At 37.6% G+C, this 23301-nt stretch overlaps 1 protein-coding gene across 1 annotated transcript in view; it reads right to left on the reverse strand.

Moving 5' to 3' along the window:
* Positions 1-1494: 1494 nt before the first annotated feature.
* Positions 1495-23301, reverse strand: part of LOC311582789 (uncharacterized protein) — a gene marked incomplete at its 5' end in the record, with an annotated part of 38780 nt that continues 16973 nt past the window's right edge. The window contains 2 exons of the transcript XR_014774234.1: positions 1495-1803; positions 3998-4218. The remainder of the gene's footprint in view (positions 1804-3997; positions 4219-23301) is intronic.

Below are 23301 nucleotides of genomic sequence, written 5' to 3' on the forward strand. Positions count from 1 at the left end.
TCTATTCTTCTGTTGAGTGACATATAGGTTTTTTTTTTCCAGATTCTGTTTATTATTAATAAAGCTGCTATGGATATAGTTGAGCAAATGTTCTCGTTGTATGATGGAACATCTTTTGGGTATATGTCCAGGAGTGGTATGGCTGGGTCCCCAATTTCTGAGAAACTGCCAACTTGTTTTCCAAAGTGGTTGTATAAGTTTTCATTCCCTGCAGCAATGGAGGAGCGTTCCCCTTTCTCCACATTCTTGCCAGCAAGTGCTGTCACTTGGGTTTTGACAGGTTAAGTATTGGAATCTAAAAGTTGTTTTGGTTTGCATTTCCTTATGACAAGGATGTTGAGCATTTCTTCAAGTACTTATCAGATATTAAAGATTTCTCTGTTGAGAATTCTCTGTTTAGCTCTGTACCCAATTTTATTTGGATTATTTTGTTTGTTGGTCTTTAGTTTCCTGAGTTCTTTATATATTTTGGATACTAGCCCTTTTTCAGATGTAGGATTGATGAAGATCTTTCCCACAAATGTAGACTGTCATTTTTTTCTATTGACCGTGTCCTTTACCTTACAGAAGTTTTTCAGTGTTAAGAGGCTCCATTTATTAATTGTTGTTCTTAGAGCCTTTATTGCTGGTGTTCTGTTCAAGAAGTTGTCTCCTATGCCAATAAGCTCAAGGCTCTTTCCCAATTCTTCTTCTAACAGATTCAGTGTATCTGGTTTTATGCTGAGGTCTTTTATTCATTTGGACTTGAATTTTGTGCAGCGTGGTAAATATGGATCTATTTGCATTTTTATACATGTAGACATAGTTAGACATTTTGTCTTATAACAAAAAATCTTTGTTCTCAGTAATGAAGTCAAGTTATTCTAATAGAAAATAAATAAGGATATATTATAGACCCGGTGCAAATTTTCAGGGTGTTGGGGAGGAGGAGGGATAACAACCATACTCTCTTTTTCTGCTTCTTAACCCAAAAACATGAAAGTCTACATTCAGAGGGTGATTGTCAAAATGATTTTACCAAACTTCTGCAGAAGAAATAGCTTCTTCAGTAGCTATTCATGTCAAATGATGGTTTTGGAAAGGAAGTTTCACCCAGGAATGACCTCAACTGAAAAACAGTGCAATGTGTTCATACTGACTACTTCCTTATACACATTAACAATTACCAACTGGACATTTCTGAAAACAACCCCAGAAATAATATTCTGCATTAATTATTTATCCTCCATGACTTGGACAGACTGTAAAAGTATTCCTGTTTCTTTCTATAAAAATATTGTACAGAATTACTTGTTTCTGGTAAGAGCTCTGCTTTCTAAGTGTCCTCTTTAAATTACATTAATTTATGCAGTATCTTGTGACTTCCTATCATGCTGATAACAGCTTCTTCTTCCTCATTTTTCTACTCACCAGGAAAGAAGAAACCATAGATAAAATAATAGGGTAGCAAGCAAGAGAAGGCAGAAACACAGCCATACTAAGCAGTGTATTGAGTTTTATTACACACCAGGCATCTTCTGGGTGCCTCCCAAATCTTTACTCATTCAAGGCTCAGAAAGACTCATAAGGGCTCTAAAGCAAAATCTTCTGCAGTTCTCAATTTCATTACCTGGAAAACCTATGACAAGAGATGTCTGGTAACACAGCCAAGGTCCGTAGCTGTTCCCAAAGTACACACCTTCTAAATTGAGCACACTGGCATGACTTGGCTCTGTCTCTTCTTTATAATGTTATCTGTGTCCTTTTGTGTCTGGTTGGCAGAGCTTATGGGAATCTGAAGGTATTCATTCCTTCAACAAGTGTCTACAAAGAAATGTAATGTAGTAGTAATATGTCATGAGATCTCACACCATCCAACCTAACCTGGCATAAGCATAAAGCTGCACACAACCCTTTTTATTTACAGATGTTTTATAATACATTACCTTCTTAAAATCCCAGGGCCAGGATAAGGCCTCTCTTTGTCTCGACTCTCAAAATTCTTAATGGAGCCAGTGTAGTTGATATTCCTCAGTGTTGGGCCAAATTTGACAAAGTCAACATTAAGCCTGTTTTTCCTGGTACCTCCTAGATTTTTATCAGCTCACTTACAATCAAATCCAGTTCATAAAGCATTACCACCAGCAGCAGCAGCAGCAGTGACCAAGAGCCTCTTAGAAATGTGTAATTTTCAGACTCATCTGAGTCCCACAATTCCTATACACAGCACACATTTGAAAGCAGGGTTTTTTTTTTTTTACAAATTTTAAAAATATTTTTACATATGCATTTATATTATTACACATATATATGTAATATATTATATATATATATATATATATATATATATATATATATATAATAAACTAACTATAGTAAGAAGAATCATGAACCAATCAGGAATTATATATATGTTACAAATATATATATATATATATATATATATATATATATATATATATGTTACATTCTTAGTGTTTTGGCTATTTATATTTTGCAGCCTTGAAGAAAACATCTTTCCTATCTTGGTAAGTCTAAATTTCTGAATGTAAATCAGTATCTATCATATATCATCATTATCAACTTAAAAAATCTATCTAGACATAAAAACATCCTAACCCCTAAACAACTATGGTTAATTGTAAAACTAAACTATCTTGTCTTCAACCTCATCAGAGACTTAAGAAGAAATAAAATTAATTACCTGAGTATACAGGGAATTCAGGTTAGCAGCTTCCCAAATGAGAAGATGACAGAGACAGTTTTCTGCCTGAACAATTATCCGAAATTCTCTATAACATTGGAGCAACACCTGTTCTCTATAATTTTAGAGAGCAGGTAATAGAGAGCAGGTACTTTGGCACATGGACCGCCCTTTGGTAAATAGAATGATGCTACCAACATGGTGGGATTTCAAACTCCAGCATGCGCTAGAGATCCACTGCAGGTGTGTTAAACAGGTGTCTGAATTTGTAGAGTGCTGATTCAATTGGTCTGAGACAGAGAAATTTGTTTATGTATCAAGTTGCCAGGTGTTAGAGAAGGCAACTGAAAGGGAAGAACAGGAAGGACCTCTGTTCTAGCTCTTTCTGAATTCTCTTTTCTCTGTATAGACAGTTCACATTCTTTCTCAGGGACTCCAATGTGAATGTGCTCTGTGAAGCTACAACTTGAGAATAAATTTTGGGTTGATGATAGCCTGCACATATTCATGTTAGAGAGCTGGAGATTACTAAGTTCAGTCTCTGATCTGATAGTCATATTCTCTAAATGTACCCCAACATTGTGACCCAACATTGTCATCTACAAAGTTCACCCTTTGCAATGAAGTTAGTCGGAAAAGTTACCCCCCAAAAATCTCATAATGTTTTAAGTAATTCTATGATTTTTGTCTTGGGTCACCTTCTCTGTTGTATTAGGCCCCCAGTGAGCCACAGGTTGGATATGCCAATTTCATTCAATATAACAGTTCTTCAGGATAATTTATTTCCATGTTCAATTGAAAATTTCAAAATCACAAACAAAATGAGGCAAAATAAAATTTGAGTTGTTCATCATGAAAGTATCAATTAATGAAAATGTGCTAAACACAAAAATTCAGGTAGAAAATCTACAGTCATTTTTCTCCTTTTTAAAAAATTGATTATTGTCTCATACATTATATTCCAATTGCAGCTTCTCTTCCCTCTACTCTTACCAGCTCCTCCCTGCTTTTCTGCCCCTCTAGATCCATTTCCTTTTTGTTAGAAAAGACCAGGCTTCTAAGGGATAACAGCCAAACAAAGCAAAATAAAAGATACGATGAAGCAAAACTATCATATTGGTGTTGGACATGGAAACTCAACAGGAGGAAAAGAGTCCCAAGAACAGGCACAAAAATCAAAGCCCTACTTGCTCTCACACTCAGTGGTCCCATAAAAATAGTAAGCTAAAAGCCAGAATGTATACGCAGAGGACATAGCCCAGACCCATGTAGGTCCTGTGCTTGCTGCTTCAGACTCAGTGAGTTCATATGCACCTTGCTTAGTTGGTTCAGAGGACCTTGTTCTCCTGGTGTCCTCTTTCCTCTTTGACTCTCACATTCTTTCCACCACCCCTTATGCAGGATTTCCTGAGCGCTGAAGGGAGAGAGTTGATGAAGACATCCCATTTAAACTCTCTCGTTCTCCATGTAATGTCTGGCTGTGGGTCTCTGCATCTGTTCACCTTTGCTGCTGAAGGAATCTTCTTCGATGATGCCTGAACAAGACACTGACCCATGAGTATAGCAGAATATCAACAGGAAACATTTTATTATATATAATTATAAATAATTATATATTTATTTATAGATATATATTTCTTTTCAACTTTCTTTTTAATTTATATATTCACTTTATATGCCGATCATAGCCCCCCTCTCCTTCCATTCCATCCCTCCCACCCTTTCCTCCTTATACCTTCTCCCTTCTCCTCATAAAAGGGGCACCACACCCCCACCCCAGCTTACAAAGTCACATCAGGACTGAGCTCATCCTCAACCACTGAGGCCAGGCAAGGCATCCTCACTTAGAAGAAAGTGATCAAAAGCAGGCAACAGAGTCCATGTCATAGACAGTACCCACTCAACTTACTAGATGTGTCGGGGACCCAAGTCCAGTCCATGCATGCTCTTTGGTTGGTACCTCCATTCTTGGTAGTGGTGCAAACTTATACAGTCACTTTGAAAGTCAATATGGCAGTTTCTGAGAAGATTGAGAATCACCCTACCTCAAGGCCCAGCTGTACTATTCCTAGGCATTTACCCAAAGGACACTCCAGCCTACCACAAGGATTATTCAACTATGTTCATAACAGCTTTATTTGTAATAACCAGAAACTGGAAACAATGTAGATGTTTCTCAACTTAAAAATTGTTAAAGAAAATGTGGTATATTTACACAACAAAGTATTAGTCAGCTGTTTAAAGAAATAACATCATTAAATTTGCAGGCAAATGCATAGAACTAGAAAAAAAGTCATCCTGAGTGAAGTATCCAAGACTCAGAAAGATAAACACAGTATCTACTTACTTATAAGTGGATATTGGCTATAAAGTCACAGATAATCATGCTACAACCCACAGACTCAGAGAGGCCAAGTAACAAGAAGGCATAGCGGGAGCACATGAATCTCCCTGGGAAGGGAAAATAGAATAGATATCACAGGTGGACTAGGGGTGGGTGGGGACAGAAACAAGGGAGATCAGATAGGGGGAAGATGGATGAAGAGAATACAGAGACAACTGGAATGGGCAAGGCATTTCTGGAGTGAGGTAGAAACCTAGTGCAACTTTTAGGAATCTATGAGGGTGACCCTAGCTAAGGCTTATGATAGGAGGAAACATAGATTTTGAACTGGCCATCTCCTCTAACCAGGCAAGAATTTCAGTAGAGGGATTAGGACACATACTTAGCCTCAAACCTTAGCCCTACAATTTGCCCTGCCTACAAGATGTGCTGTGACAAAGGTGGCAATGAAATTGGGGAAGTAGCCAAGCAGGACTGGTCCAGCTTGTGACCAATGTCAGAAGAGCAAGAGGGAGTTCACTCCTTGATTAAGAATCTGAAGATGGATGGCCAGGACACCTAGGATAGAACCAAACAGGAGTAGAAAAAAAAATCAATTAAATGATTTCTAATGATATTCTGCTATACTGGTAGATATGAGCCTAGCATAATCACCTAGAGAGGCTTGATGCAGCAACTGCCTAAAATAGATGCACAGCCAAACATTAGGCAGAGTTTGAAGAATCCTGCAGATGTCAGGGAGAAAGGATTTTAGGAGCCAGAAGGGACAAGAACTCCACAAGAAAACACACAGAATCAACTAACCTGGCCTCAGAGAGGCTCACAGAGACCGAGGCTGACAATCAGGGCGCCTGCACGGGTCTGACTTAGGCCCTCTGCATACGTATTATGATTTTATACTTTGGTGTTTTGTGGGACTCCTAACAGTGGGAGTGGGGGCTGTCTCTAACTCTTTTGCATGATTCAAGGACCTTTTTCCTCCCACTGTGTCACTTCATCTAGCTTTAATATGAGGGGAGGTGCCGAGCCTTATTGCAATTTGATATGCCATGTTTGGTTGATATCCCTGGGAGGCCTGCCCATTTCTGAAGGGAAATGGAGGAGAAGTGGATGGGAACAGTAGAGGGGAAGGGACTGGGAGAAGAAGAGGGAGGGGAAGCTATAGTCAGGAGGTAATATGAAAGAAAAAAAAATTTTAAGTGTAATCAGTTTCTCATAGCTATATTAATGAATAATATATTAAATAAAAACAATCATGACAACTGTAATTTGTGAGAGAAATGTTTTAAGGTTCTCAAACTTGGAAGCATGATTTATTCATAAAATATGTTCCATTATTCTTTGATAGTACCCAGTGAAAACAATGGTTTGTTTAATATAGTAGTTTAATTAAGCCAGTTTCTTAACTGAGAAATACTTTTTATTCCTCAGCAGTGAAATATGTAATTTATGTTTTACACTAGAATTTTTTTAAGAAAGTCAACTTTTCCTTTCAGTAATATTTTTGTATTTAATGATGATGAGGAGAAAACACCTGTAAGACAAATCTGTCAAAATCCTGGCTGAACTCCTTGCACATAAATGTTTGGATTTGGAACATTCTGTATATCCAAGAGATGGAGCAATTGAAAACCAGTGTTATAATCAGCATTGACAAGTTGACAGCCACAGAGCTCTGGCTTAGCTGAGTAATCAAAGGGTGTGGCCTCTAAAGGCCACCGTAAGCCACGGACATCTATGAGCTGATGAGCTGGAATGAAAGTGACTCATACAACTATCACCCTTGAAGGGCATCACCCACCATGAGCATGAGGTTCGTTAAAATCTGTCTTTAGAAATGGATATGACAAAAGAACTTTGTGTGGGACTCGTCTCTAGATGAGAACAAGAGTGTGATTCTGAAACTGCATCCAAGCTGAAGCCTGGAAGATGTAAACACAAACCATTTCAATGGTGATAAATCATGAGTCATTCGTGCCAGGTTCTAACAGATAAAGACAACTGAATATGATTTTGCAGTCCAAAGTTACATAATATATAGTGAGCCAGAGCCAACAGAAAAATAAGTAGCAGAAACAAACAAACAAACAAACTCAATACATTCACATTAGGGACATCGGCTATAGTGTCTAATAATATGAAAATTATAGATAAGATAAAAGAACAAATTAAACAAATAGAAAATAATTATTGCTCAAAATCCCAGGCAGTTTAGAGTGATAAGGAAATAGAATTATGATGAATGAAAGTGAAATAAGTTATGGAATATTTACAACCAAGGATTACTTTTAAATATAGATTGAAAATAATCTGATAAAGTAGAATATGTGTATATAAAATCATACATCAGTGTCAGAATACAATAAAATAAGTGAAGAAAATTAATGGAAAAAGGGATATAGTATTAAATGAAAAGATTATTGCATATCTAATTAACCATATGAAAAGTTAAGCAAGCAACACTTATAGAAATAATAAACCAATAACAATTGAGGTCATAATTTCTTGATATCAACAAGCAAAATGATTACTAAGGTGGAATTGTAAAACTCAATTTTTTCTACAATCTACATATTTCCCAGTGAACACACTGTCACTGAAAACACACAATCTTAAGTTCAACAAGAGAAAAAATAGATTCTCCATCAAAATTTCAAAGTCACAATAGATCATTATCATAACACCATTGAAGCCACTTAATTTTAAATAATATTTTCATGTATTTTCCTTATTTTATATCCAGCTAAACTATGATACAAATAAATATTTTCACAAGAAAAAAAGTAAATATTATTTTAGAACCCTAGGGAAGAGCTGAACACAAAAATTTGAGCACATTATGAAAATCAATAAAGTATTAAAGGAGAGAGGGTGGGTAATTACCAATGTCAATAATCACTGCATGTCTTTAAACATATACCACCAACTAAAGAACTGCAATCACATTCTAGCAGTGGTATTTTTATAACTGTAAGACAGAATACAAGGGAAATAATGATAAGCTCTTTTGTTACTTGGGAGATAGTTTAAATTTCCCTTTATGGCACTGTTTAAAGTATAAACAATTTTTTTATTAATTTATTCTTGTTACATCTCAATGGTTATCCCATCCCTTGTATCCTCCCATTCTTCCCTCCCTCCCATTTTCCCCTTATTCCCCTTATTCCCCTCCCCTATGACTGTTCCTGAGGGGGATTTCCTCCCCCTTTATATGCTCATAGGGTATCAAGTCTCTTCTTGGTAACCTGCTGTTCTTCCTCTGAGTGCCACCAGATCTCCCCCTCCCCAGGGGTCCTGCTCAAACTAAGGCACCATCCAAGGACAATACAGGTGGTAAACTTTAAACCCCTACCTAGATCTAAAGTATAAACAAATTTAAAAATGGAAATAGAATACATAAGTGTATAAATGGTGTGAAAGAAAATGAAGAGAAAATAAAATTAAAATGAGATAATATATTATTAGGAAGTACAAAAAGATGATATAGTTAAATCATGATATATCATATTGTAACAAATATACATAATTATAAATATAATAAATTAGTTATTTATGACATGAACTCTGGTGCTCCATATTTAACCACCTCCCCTTGGTGAGGAAGCCTGGCGGCACTCAAAGAAAGAGTAAGACTTGATAGCCTATGACCATAAAGAGGGGAGGAGGTCCTCATTGGTCATAGACCTAGGGAAGAGGAATAAGGTGAAAGCAGGAGAGAGGGAAGAATGGGAGGATACAAGTGATGGGATAACAATTGAGATGTAATCTGAATAAATTAGTAATAATTAAAAAGAGATATCATAAAAGTGAATGTGCTATTGTTAAGGGAAAATGTAGATTCTAAAGGCAGAACAGAAGAGCACAAAAACATTAAAAATTTTAAAGTAAAACTAAGGAAACAACAACATGCAAAAGAAATGTATTTTATCTGAAATAATTTTATTGTAAAAGAAACAAAACTCAAAAGAAAAATATAGCAACGGAAATGTACAGAAGCATTGTTTAACTATACAAATGAAAATTGGCATACAAAAATAAGACACCAGTGGATACTAAACATAATGGAGAGTTCAGAATTAAAATGGGAGTAACAAATGGATATAATTAAATATATATAAAGATATATGTTAGTGCCAAGAACATGTAAACCAAAAAATGAAGAAAATATTCACTCATAAAGACATCTTTAACATTAACATATTAGCAATAAATTAGCTATGTAAGTCACACAATCTACTCTTATATAAGTCTTTATAGTACCACTTTCATGAAGAAAAAGTAATAGAAACATCAAAGTGTCTGAAAATTAAACATCTGACAAAATCCAATTCTTTATAGATGAGAACATAAAGAAATAAGCATAGTGAATTTAATAGGCAGTATATAACAACACACACGATACATAATGTTACAAATGTAGAAAATTTTCACTTAAAATCAGGAACAAAAGAATATTTGCTTTCTAAGATTCTATTTAGAGCCCACCCTGCTCGATACCAGAGGTTCTATAAACAATGGAGTGAAGCTTTGACCTCAGGGGTCCCAGGGTACAACACAGGATCAAGGCTTTTACCCCAGAGTTCACCCCAGGACGAAGGCTTTGACTTCAGAGTTCACAGCAGGACCACAGCTTTGACTACAAGGCTTTGATCACCACCAGACCAAGGCTTTGATCACAGTGTTTTCTGAAGTTTGGGGATGAGATTTGGATCCCAGAGTTCACTATGACACTGGTTTTGACTCCAGGCCCTAACTGTTTCAAAAGTTATGCATTTAACTGTGTTTACGACTCCACTCATTAGCCTTGCTATTAGCTTGTGGGCCAGTTTGTGGTCCTATTTTCACCTAGACAAGGCCAGGTCACCTCATTTACGCAAGATAAGGAGCAACCCAACCTTCACCAGTTTCCATAGCTGAAGTTTTTACACAAACCTGTCCAAAAAAACTGATACAACACAAAACAACCCAAATAGAGTTGGAAGAAATTAAAGCTGGAAGACAAATGCATTCCAGCCGACATGCTAAACACAAAGAATATGACACAGATTATGACCCATCCCCAATGTCTTAAGCCCCCTACAATGGAACCAAATATCATGGAGACAGTTTGTTTTAAGAACTAATGATCATAGAAGACTCAGACACATGCATGAATTCAAGAAATATATCCAAGACTTCTCTACAAGATAGTTTCCAAAGTTAATAAAAGAGTGTATTGAAAGAGAAAGCGCAAAATATGAAGGGGCAAAAAGCAAGGAAATATAAATATTGAAAAAGAACCAAACAGAACTACAATAAATGAAAATGATCAGAGTTTTTAAAAATGAATTTCAGAAAGTATCAAGACAAGATCATGCAGAAGAATGAATTCCAGAAACGGAGAAAAAAGTTGAAATAATAATATAAGAAATATATAATAAAAATTTATAAACAACCAATATCTTCAAAAAGTCTAAGATATATTCAAGAGGCCAAACATGGGATTCTTGGAGCACAAATAAAAAGACTCAAAGGGAACAGGCATCCTATTTAATTAAATTAGAGAAAAAAATTCCCAAACCTAGAGAAAGAAATGGATATCCAACTACAAGAGGTATTTAAAAATTCAAATAGATATCAAAAAGCTCTATATGACACATTATAGTCATGTTGTCAAAAATACAAAGCAAAGAAGCAATACTAAAGGATTTACAAAGGAGATCCAAGATGTCGGGTGCCAAACATACACCTTTTTGATCAGCAGGACAGGGGTGACTGTACAGTGACCTAAGGACTGTCCTGAGAACAAAACACCAGTACTGGTGACCCACAGGTGAGAGGGTTCCAAACTGTGTGGAGTTAGGCTGAGTCAGGTCTCCAGCCATCTGGACTAAACCACGGAAAGGTTTTGGGTCCCTCCAGGCACTAGCACCAGCGCTCCAAAGTCTAGCGCTACACACCTGGCTGCTGGCAGCTTCTGAACTCCCGGGACACAGAGAGAGTTGTGGCAGGCAAAAATACCAGCAGCTGTGGCTTCCAGCACAGAGCCGACAGGATAGTCTGGAACGTAAGTGGATCTAACCTCAGGTCACTCAGCAAATCCACAGAGAGTTCCAGAGCCTAAGTAGGCACTGGAAGCACACAACAAAAGCAAGCGCCACATGCTTGGCTGGTGGGCAGTTTCTGACTTCTATGCCTCAGAAACAGGCTTGGGCTGCAAAAACACTAGCATCTCACTTTGTCCTCCACCCCAGGAGGCAAGCGAGCCCATAGGAGCCCCTCTCTGTTCCTTATCTTTCTTGCTTTCCAGCTGGCTGTTATACCTGGCTCACAAGCAGGGAGCAAACAGAGACAGTGAACACAGCAGAGGTGAATTGGGCTGGGCACAGAACCAAAATCCCATTGCCCTCTCCCCAGAGGAACCAGATGAGACCATGAAGACACTATCATACCCGATGCACAAGAGAAAGATTTCAAATCTGAGGTTATGAAAATGATAAAGGCCTTAAAGGAGGAAAATAAATGCCTCAAACTAGAATATGAATACAAAATGAAAGAGCTGAACAAATCACTGAAAGACAGGAAACTACAATCAAACAGGTGAAGGAAATGAATAAAAGGAATTAAGAACTAAACATGGAGATTGAAGCAATGAGGAAAACACGATCCAAGGTATGAAAACTCTAAGGAAGAGGAAAGGAACTACAGACAGAAGCATCACCAACAGAATACCAGAGATGGAAGACAGAATCTCAGGGATAGAAGATATGACTCACGAAATCAATACAACAGTCAAAGAAAATGTTAAATCTAAAAAAGCTCCTGACACAGAACATTGAAGAAATCCAAGACACTATGAAAAGATCAAAACTAAAAATATTGAGAAAAGAAGAAAAAGAAGACTCCCAGCTGCAAGACCCAGAAAACATTTTAAACAAAATCATAGAAGACAACTTCCCTAACCTAAAGAAAGTAATGCCCATAAATATCCAAGAAGCTTACAGAACTCTAAATAGATTGGATCAAAAAAGAAAATCTTCCCACCACATAATAATCAAAACACTAAAAACATACAGAATGAAGAAAGGATATTAAAAGCTGCAAGAGAAAAAGACCAACTCACATAAACCTATCAGAATTACAACTGACTTCTCAACAGAGACTACGAAATCCAGAAGAGCCTGAAGAGATGTCATGCAGACACTAAGATACCACTGATGCCAATCCAGACTTCTATAGCCAGCAGAACTTTCAATCACCATAGATGAAGAAAACAAGATAGTCCACACACAAAAAAAAATTTTTTTAAACAGTACCTAACCATAATCCAGCCCTACAGAAGATACTAGAAGGAAAACTCCAAGCCAAGGAGCATAACTTTACCCAGGAAAACAAAAGAAATAAATAACCCCACATCTGCAAAACCAAAAGAAAGGAAGATCATACACATACTTTATCACTACTAACATCAAAATAATAGGAACCAATAACTACTGGTCATAAATATCTCTCAACATCAATGACCTCAACTCCACAATGTAGAGACACAAGCTAACAGAATGGATTTAAAAAACAGGCTGATCATTGGAATAGAATCAAAGACCCAGAAATAAACCCACACACCTATGGATACTTGATTTTTGACAAAGAAGCCAAATACATACAATGGAAAAAAGATAACATCTTCAACAAATGATGCTGGTGTAACTGGATGTCTACATGTAGAAAAATGCAAGTAGATCCATATTTATCACCATGCACAAAACTAAAGTCCAAGTACATTAAAGACCTCAATTTAAAACCTGATATACTAAATCTGTTAGAAGAAAAAGTGGGGTAGAGCCTTGAAGTTATTGGCACAGGAGATAATTTCCTGAACAAAACAACAATAGCTCAGGCTCTAAGATCGACAGTTAATAAATGGGACCTCATGAAACTGCAAAGTTTCTGTAAGCCAAAGAATACGGTCAACAGAATAAAATGACAGCCTATAGACTGGGAGAAGATCTTCACCAACTCTACATCTGACAAAGGGCTAATATCCAAGGTATATAAAGAACTCAATAAATTAAACACCACCAAACTAAATAACCCAATTTAAAAATGGTGTTCAGAGCTAAACAGAGGATTCTCAACAGAGGAATAACGAATGGATGAGTATCAAATACTCAATGCCCTTAGTCGTTAGGGAAATGCAAACCAAAACAACTCTGAGAGTACATCTTACACCCATAAAATGGCTAAGTGACAACACATGCTGGCATGCTGGCGAGGATGTGGAGAAAGGGGAACACTCCTCCATTTCTACTGGGAGTACAAACTTATATAACCACTTTGGAAATCAACCTGGAGCTTTCTAAGAAGATTGGGAATAACGCTACCTCAAGACCCTATACCTCTCCTAAGCATACAAAAGATGCTCCACCATACAACAAGGTAATTTGCTCAACTGTATTCATAGCAGCCTTATTCATAGTAGTCAGAATCTGGAAACAACCTAGATGTCCCTCAACCAATGAATGGATAAAGGAACTATGGTATATTTACACAATGGAATACTATTCAGCTATCAAAAACAAGGAAATCTTCAAATTTTCAGGTAAGTGGATGGAACTAGAGACAATCATCTTGAGTGAGATAACCCAGACTCATAAAGACATGCATGGTATATACTCACTTATAAGTGGATAGTAGCCCAACATAGATGTTCTCTGAGAGACTACATCCAGTGGGGGATCAAGACAAATACTGAGACTCAAAGCCAAGCTCTTGGTTAAGAGCTGTGAGTTGTATGGAAGAGATGGGGGATGGAAGGGTGGGGGTTGAGGGTGGTATCAGAAGCTCCAGATGGAGATTATCAAGGCTGGCAGATCTGGACCCAGGAGGGCCTGCAGAAACTGATACTCCAAGGACATTGCAAGCAGAGAACCTAGACCAGTGGACAGCTCATTCTCCATAGGGAGAGGACAACAGGCGCCTGACTCTTCCATGAACTCTGGTGCCCATGATTTGATTGCTGCCTCTTGGCAGAGAGGTCCTGTGAGAACACGGAGGAAGAGGATGCAGGCTATCCTGATATGCTTTGGTCAGACATTGGGAAAGGAGAACCCCACTGGTCAGAGCTCTAGGGGAGGGAAATAGGGTGGAAGAGGGAGGGAGGGTGGGAACAGGAAGATAAGAGCAAGGGGATTACAATCAAGATGTAATGTAAATAAATCTAATTCTAATAATAATAATAAGAAGAAGATTTACAAATGAATAGATCTAGAAAAAGTGTTCTAAATACAATAACCTAGATCCAAAACAACACATGCTGTATGTTTTCTCTTATATGAAGCTGTTAGCTTTTAAGCTTTCAGTGTGTATGAAACAATTCAAAAAGCCACAGATAGTAAGTACCTAGTAAAAGGCCAGGGTAAATAAGAGGATCTACCAAGGAAGCAAAATTACAATACAGTGTCATGTAGAAAAGGAAAATTAAATAGGTAAAGTGCTGGGAGAGAGGGGTAAAAATGTGAATATGGGAAAGGATAGTTAACATTAAAATACAAACACACACACACACACACACACACACACACACACACACACAAATAAACATGGAAACCTACCACTGTAGAAGTTTCCTAAAATATATACATATATGAAAGGAATATAAATGGAGTCATCAAATCATAGGGGAGACAATGCAACAATTAGATAACTTAAACCACCAAGTAAAATCTCTAGTACCAGGAATTAAGTTATTGAGTTATTGGCCAAAATCCATCCCATGGAATTCCCCAAACATCAAAGTGTATTTCCAAGGCTATTGGTGGTTCTCCACCACCCGATGGTAAGGCCCTATTGCTGAAGGCAACACTTATGTCATTGAACACAGAGAAGTTAAGCTGGTGCCAAACTATCCTGCTACAAATCTTGCAATCTAAATAGCGATCTGCCTGAAGGATATACTGGGGAAAAAGTGGCACAACTGGTGTGGAGTTGACCACGCACTTCTTTTTAATTTAAGTTTTACTTCACCAGAGCCCTAGAGTGGCAAAGAACCTGAGACCAGATCAATGATGGGCCTATGGGAAAAACTAAAACTATCATTTTTCTAAAGGAACATAGAAATGAAATGATCCCTCATGATATAATGCTATACCCATATGTTAGTGCCTCACTCAGCCATCATTAGAGAAGCTCCCTCTTGCAGTAAATAGGCATTAACACAGCGACTCACAACTGGATAATGGCCAGAGAGTAAGAGACTTCAGAACACTCTGTCCTAAACTGTATATCTTCATCAAACTCCTCCCCTGAAAGCTCAGGGATCTATGTAGAAGAGGAATTGGAAAGACTGCAAGAGCCAGAGGAGATGGGTGAGTCTAAGGCAATAATGTTGTCTAGACAACAAAGGACTGATGTACAAATGAACTCATAGAATCTGCGGCAGCGCACACAAAACTGCACAGATCCAAGACAGAAGGGGTCCCAACACTGAGAGGGAAATGGATATCGGATACCAGGAAGCTACCTGCAACTGATACCCACAAGTGAAGGAAAAAACAAGCTCTCTCCAGTGGAGAATTATTTGGTAAATCAAGTACATTCCGGGCAGGTCACATGGCCAGGAGCTGTTGGGCAAGGAAAAAAAAAAATGAACTCAAGCATATTTTTGTGGACTTTTGTTGAGTTTTATTTTGTCTTGGCATTTATTTTTTGTCTCGTTGGTTTTTGCCTTTTTTTAAATTTAATTTCATTTTGTGGGGGTTTGTTTTTTTTATTTTTTTAAAGTACAAGAAAAACATCGACTCACAAAAATATGAATATTATAATAATCCCCGACCATTTATCAGCAATCCAAAAACAGCAAAATGATATATTTTATATTCTGAATGTAAATAGCTTAGAACCAAAAATGCTATATCCTCTTCCTGATATTTTTAATGCAGGCACTCAAAGATATAAAGTTCCCACATACGACTCTTGTTATTCTGCTCCAAGGGCTTTAGTTTTTTATGCTTTCATTTTAGTTTATTTTCAATACTTCTCAAAGTATTCCAAAAAGTAGGTCTAGAATAGCTACTTCTAAGGCCTTTTACAAGCCAGTATTAATCTAATACAAAAACCAATTAAAGAAAGAGAGAACTACCATCAAGTATCCCTGTTGAAGTTAATTTTATATATAACTGTGTTTGTTTCACTTAGTTTCTCTCTTAACCTGGCTATCATAGGAATAATTGAGACTCTTTTACCTTTGTTTAAAAATAAGCTTCACAACTTAATCTTGAGCAGTTTAAGTCTGTTCTTTATTCTCTATGTTATCCTGACTCCATCTTTGCCACAATCCCCAAGTTACTGGCTTTCTAGTCCTTTCTTTGCTTCAGCCAAATCTTCATCTCTCCTGTACCTCTGCCTGTGGCTGAGTCCCCTGGCTTAATCCTCTACTTCCTCTTCTAACTCCTCTTCCCCTGGCTGTCAGGAAGTCCAGCCCTAGTCTCTCCCCTGCTCATTAATTGTACATAATGTACATAAGCTGCTTTGTTGGCACACAAGGGGACAATTGGCGGGGGGGGGGGGGGGGGGGAGTGTTTCCTTGAGATGGGATTTTCAGAACAAGTACTGCAACCAGATATGGGGGTGTACAGAAATTAGCATTTGAATGACACAATAACCATATGACAGCATATTCCTGGTGAACATAGCTGTAAAAATCTCAATAAAGAACTTTCAAACCAAGTGCAAGCACTATATTGGTATGCTTTCTATTGCCATGATGAACACAATGGTCAAAATCAACTTGGGGAAGGAAGGTTTTCTTTGGCTTTCACATTTTGCTCACTGTCATTGAGGGAAGCCATGCAGGAGTTCAGTCAGGGCAGAACCTAAAGCAGAGGCGATAGAGGAACACTGATTATTATATTGCTCCCCAGGCTCAAATTTAGCCACCTTTCTTATATTTCTCAGGACCTCCTGCCTAAGGGTAGCACAACCTACATTGGGATGGGCCTTCCCACCAATCACTAGTCAACAAAATACTACACAACCTTTCCTATAAGCCAATTTGATAAAGGCATTTTCTTGGTTGAGTTTTCCCTTTTCCAGATTGCCCTAGTTTGCACCAAATTGCTGAAAACAAAACTACCCAGTGTAGGCATATGTCAAAGATATCATCCTCTGCAATCAGGTAGTTTTAATGTGGACATGCAGAGAGGGTTTAAATACTGAGGTTGATAAATGTAATAAATCACATAAATGGACTTAAAGCAAAAACCACATGATCATCTCAATAGATGCAGAAAGGCCTTTGACAAGAATCCAACATGACTTCATAATAAAAGTCCTGAAGGAATATACCTCAATGTCATAAAAGCTGTATATGAGAAATCCACAGCCAACAATATCCTAAATGGAGAAAAATTAAGGGTGGTGTTGAAAATCAGATATTGTGAGCAAAGCATATCGGTTCAGTTAGATTGAAAGTAATTATAAATGTCAAATAAAGTTGAAGATGTGCATAGCTTTCATCTCAGTGGTTCTTCTTAATATACCCTGTGCACACATTTATCCAAAGAGCAGCTAATCAAATGTTCATAAACAACAATACCTTTTATAGCTACATAAATAAATAACACAAATGAAAATTAAAGCCCATTAATGGGATTCTAGATAAACATCTATTTATTCATACGATAAGGCCTATATAAAATTTCAGTGAGCAAACTAGAGCTAGACATACTAACATGAAGAAATCTTAAAAGGAATGTTCAAAATGCAAGTCACTAAAGAATATGTACAGTGTAATAGGATTTGTATAATTTTTAAAACATGCAAAATAGCACTGCATATATTTATGTAATTCATACATATGTATTAGAAATAAAAAAAAAAGTGTTCAGAAGAGTTATATCAAATTCAAAGGAACTTAATAGAGGAGAGTTCACAGTACAATTCAATAGCGTCCATAATCATTTCTTTCCCATTCTCAATATAGAAGCATGGGGCTTTTTTTAATTTTTCCAGTACTTTTTTGTCTCCCAGAACTCATCTACTCTAAAAAGAGAAAGCCATTTTTGCAATGTATGTCTAATTAACCTGCCTGTAAAGGCAGCCGCTCAGTCTTTGTTGTTAAACAATACCTCAGCATTATCTAACTAAAGTTTATATTTTTTCTTCTTCATTCAAAGATATTTTCTTTTTTCTTGTACGCAACTAAGCCTAATTGTTAGATACATGCAAGGTGTGATTGAGCACTGAAGTCCATGCTTTAAAATACCTTTCCTTTTACAATATTTGATATCAATACAACAGGTTTTTCTTTATTATTGTTTCACTGGTTTGAGTTTCTCTTAAATAAAAAAGGCAAATGATTTATTATATACACAACTGTCTCTTGGAGGATGGATATGAGTATGTTTACCTATTCTAAAATCTGATGATGCCTAAGTGTATTATATTAAATTATATTGCATTTGCATGTAAGTTACACCCACCCATGCCCTATACTTTTAACCATCTATCATTCACTTATGATACTGAAATAACACACAGATAGCGTTAAGCCAAAGAAATGCAAAGAAACAGAGGAAGATGGAGTTTTGTGGACTCTGGATCTATGCCTAGGCCCACAGTCAAAAACCAGATCACATTTATCTAAATGTCCAAGAACTGGGAACACCACACTTGACACCATTATTACATTAAAATGCACTTGAAAACAGAATGACCTTTTCCAATTCCCTTTAATACGATTTGTAACTGAAATTGAATACTGTTTAGTGTCAAAAGAGTTGATTCAGAGTAACCAAATAAAAATAATATATTTAATTATGCATACATGCTGATTAGGACTTTAGAGAAAAAATATAATATACTTTCCTCGGAGTAAAATGTAGATTAAAGATAAATTCATGCACAAATTTTATTTCTGCAGGCAGATATCTGTGGAGAAGAGATGGGTGACTATTCGTAAGTAAACATATGCATTTGTTTTCCTTGAGGAAAGTAGACATCAGTAGTTATATGACTCTGGATCAGGGGCCATGATCTGTAGATAAAGTGCATAGTAACTATCCACTTTCTACTAAGCAGTTTTTCATTCTTTATATTCATAGTTTATCAACACTAAACATGTACATCAATCGCTTTCATGAACAGCTCTTCTAATAGTCTTGTGAGCTAGTCATGCAACCAAAGCCTGCTTTAGTTTCAATTTAAGTATATTTGTCTTAGAACAACTAATATGACAGAGCTACCAAATAAAATTTCTTTGATTTTTATATAAGAACTATATTACAATAAAAAGCTTGGTTTCTTGTTAGAGAGAGAAAGAAGCAATTAATGATGGATGAAAGGGATTAATAATAGGTTAGCTCACAGCTTCAGAGAGTTCATTCCGCAATTTCCTGGTCCCACGAGCTTCTGCAAATCATTCTGGAAGCAGGAGTGTGTTTAGGGGAAATGTTTGACCCTTGCCAGACAGAATGCAGAACAACGTATGAGAGAGAAAGGACCAAGGCAATATAGTCCCCCAGGACATGCACCAGGATGTCCTACTTCCTCTAGGTAGAGACCAGCTGAGAGCCAAGTGTAGAAAAGCATACAAGTTGTGGAATATTTCATGTTCAAATTATAACATTACTCTCACAGATTCTCATGGAGATTGTGTGATACAAAATGAGTCTCCAATAGTCTTAACAGTTCTAATATTATTCAAACAAGTTACACCCAAACTTGTTCAAAGACCAAGGCCAAATTCTAGCTGTGAGCAGTTATATGAATAGAAAAAATTACACATTTTCACCATTTAATCAACAGAGTAAATATTCCTACTCCAAAAATAGAATAGCAGTGAATAATGGGCCCAAATCAAGACCAAACACAGCAAGATAAATAGTAAATCCTGGACATACCTGTCTCACACCAAGCACATATGGTGGCTTGCATAGCCTGGCCCTGTGGCCTTTCCATTTGCAGCCTCTTTTGGACTCAGTTCACCAATTGTCTGAAGCTTAACTTGGTAGGCAGGCATTCTATGTTGCTGGCATACCTAACATTCTAAAGTTTCCATTGTCCTTTAGGGTTGAGTCTTGCTTTTGTTTTTTGCATTTTAAAGATCAGATTTATTTTATTCTAGTCATGTGTATGTGTGTGTGATGTGGGGTGTGTATGTGTGTGTGTGTGTGTGTGTGTGTGTGTGTGTGTGTGTGTGTGTGTGTGTGTGTGTGTAGGATGCATTATGAGAACAGAGGTGTTGGATCCCCTGGAGTTGGAGTTATAGACAACTGTGAACCTCCTGATGTGGCTTCTGAGTTTCGAACTCAGGTCCTCTGGAAGAGTAATACACATTCTTAACTGCTGGTCCACCTCTCCAACCTAGGATTTGCTCTTAACAATTTCATGCACCTACTTCCCACAGGGATTCTGATGCTACTGTGTGTTGCCTGGCTTCTTAGGCATCCAAGGGTAGGCCTCCTTGACTCTACAAGTTCAACACTATGCATAACTAGAAACCGATTATCATGTGAGCAATATGAAAGTCTGATGCCAGTTTGAGTAGCATCACACACACCCTACCATGGAAGCAGCAGACTTTGAATACCTGGGTGGATGAACTCAGTGAAACACTTCCCTAAGCATCTCTGTGAATGTGGGATGCATTGGACTTCTCAAAGAAAAGTCATTTAGTTGAGTTAAAAATGTTTACATCCTTTATTCTATGAAGGCTAGATGTCTGGAGCAATTTCAGAAGCATCTTCAAGCTTTCTTTCCTGTTGTTCCAGTGCAAAATAATTGCTTTTCTTATCTTAAAAAAAATCAGTGCGTGGGGCAGGGGGGGATAGGTATCCAATGGTGGAGGCCTGAGGACAAATCTGTGGGCTTATAGGAACTGGAGAGATGGCTCAACAGTTAAGAGCACTGGCTGTTCTTCCAGGGGACCTGGGTTCAATTCCCAGCATCCACATGGCAGCTCACAGCTGTCTGTAACTATAGTTCCAGGGGAATCTGGCACCTTCACAGATGAACATGACGATAAAACACCAATGCACATTTTTTTAAAAAGTAAATTAAAAAGTTACGCACCAGCCAAGGGCAATATGTGCAGTAAACTTCAAACCCCTACCCAGATCTAGCCGATGGACAGGACATTCTCCACAGTTGAGTGGAGAGTGGGGACGGATTTTCACGTGAACTCTGGTGCCCTATATTGACTATGTCCCCTGGATGGGGAGGCCTGGTGGCACTCAGAGGAAGGATAGCAGCCTACCAAGAAGAGGCTTGATACCCTATGAGCATATACAGGGGGAGGAAGTCCCCCTCAGTCACAGTTATAGGGGAGGGAAGTAAGGGGAAAATGGGAGGGAGGGAGGAATGGGAGGATACAAGGGATGGGATGACAATTGAGATATAATATGAATAAATTAATAAAATATATTTTAAAAATAAAAGACACGAGGACCTCTAAAAGAAAAAATTAGGCTTACAACATTTTAAGGCTTCTCTATCTAGAGTTTTCAAATTCTTGCAACTTCCTCCTATAGAGCCTAGAAAGGTGGCTCAGCAGTTCAGAGCAGTCCCTAGCACCCACACTCGGTGGCCCACAGCTCCCTGGAACTCCAGCTCCGGGGGATCTGATATCTTCTTATTGTCTCCACAGAAAACATATACATGTAGTATTTACACCAAGATATGTAAACACAAATAAAATATAAAAATAAACCTTTTAAAAACAATCCCCCTGAAAATCCATTTCAAAGGCTTATTAAGCACCTGGTGAGGCCTAGTTGCAGCAACTATCCTATTCCTTTCAAATTTTTCTTGTGCTTATCACAAAGAGTCTGAGGAAACATGAAAGATGTTTGTTTTGGCTCAAAGTTTCTGAGGGTTCAGTTCACTGCTGCATGGCTCCGTGTGCTTAGGCAAACCATATAAATGTGCAAATGTACTGCAAAGTTGGTTCATAACGTCATTCAGGTGAAAAGGAGAGAGAGCAGCAGAAAGGGGCCCAGGATAAATGACAACTTTTAAGGAGAGACTTTAATATGGCAGTATTTGTAATCTCTATCCTTAAGTCATATAAAATGGCATTCTATAGGGTCCAAAGGCTTGGTGTCACTGTGCCTTCCTCCATTTCCAACACAGAAAATAATTGTCTTTAATCTCAAAACCTCTCCCCAACGATTTTACTTTCTTAGATCCAGCTTCCCTTCTACAATTTACCAATTCAAACGCTTGGGATTCTCAGCCTGTCTCTGGTTCCTGCTTCCATGGAGAGGCTTCACTGCCTCCTCCCAATCCTGGAACGTCATTGAGTCCACAAATTCCAAAAGGGACTTAGCTTCCTGCCTTGGCTAGGAAAGTCTGGCTTTGAAGAAGCTTGTTTCTGTTAAAAAGTCACATTTTTTTTTCTTAGCAAGTATTTCTTAAAAGAAAATGCCTTTGCTTTGCCACTCTGGGATTTGTTCCAGTTTTTGTTTTTCTGAAGCCAACATTAGGCTTTGCTGCACTGCAGAGGGTCTAACCAGGAAGCTGTGAGCTCTGGCCTTAGAAACTGCAGTTGCTCTCTTAATGAACAAAACTAAGAACCTCTTTTCTGTTTAAGTTTAGATCCTATGTAAGTTCTAGCTAGATTAGTGTGAATTCTACCCCATTTTGTAAACCAAAATGTTAATGGTGCTTCTAAATTATGAGTCTGTTTAGCAGTTTCTCTCTTAACCTCCAAATAATTTGTTTATCAAGCATTACAATCCAACCCTGAGCAGTTTTAATCCATTCTTAACCCTCTAAGCTAGTCTGGCTTCCTCCCATCATAAATCCCAGAGATATTTGCCCTTTAAGGCTTTCCCTGCTCACCTGCTCTCTTCTCTTGATGTCTTCTTGACATATAAAAATAACCTTTAACAATGTCTCCTGGACCTCTGCCTGTGGCAGAATCCCCTACTTCCTCTTCTAACTCCTCCTCCCTTGGAAGGCAGGAAGTCCAACTCTATTCTCCCCTTCCCCTTTAGTGATTGGCTATAAGCTGCATTATTGGAATATCAGGGTACAACTGGGGAGCAGTTTTTACACAATATTAAGACAGGAGATTCTCAGGACAAGGATTGTAAGCAAATATAGAGGGTGGAGGGGCATACAGAAATCAGCATTTGAATCACACAATAACCTTATGCCTACACTAGTCTTTATTGGTGACGTCAGTAATCTAATATAGACTTTTTCTGAGGAGAAAAATCCTCCTACTTTGTTTTTCAGTTTTATAAGACAATGCAAATAGGTGTCCTGACAATTTTTCTATCTCTGACACAGGTAG

The sequence above is a fragment of the Acomys minous genome (assembly GCF_964271855.1).
Source record: "Acomys minous genome assembly, chromosome: 14".
Taxonomy (NCBI): Eukaryota; Metazoa; Chordata; class Mammalia; order Rodentia; family Muridae; genus Acomys; species Acomys minous.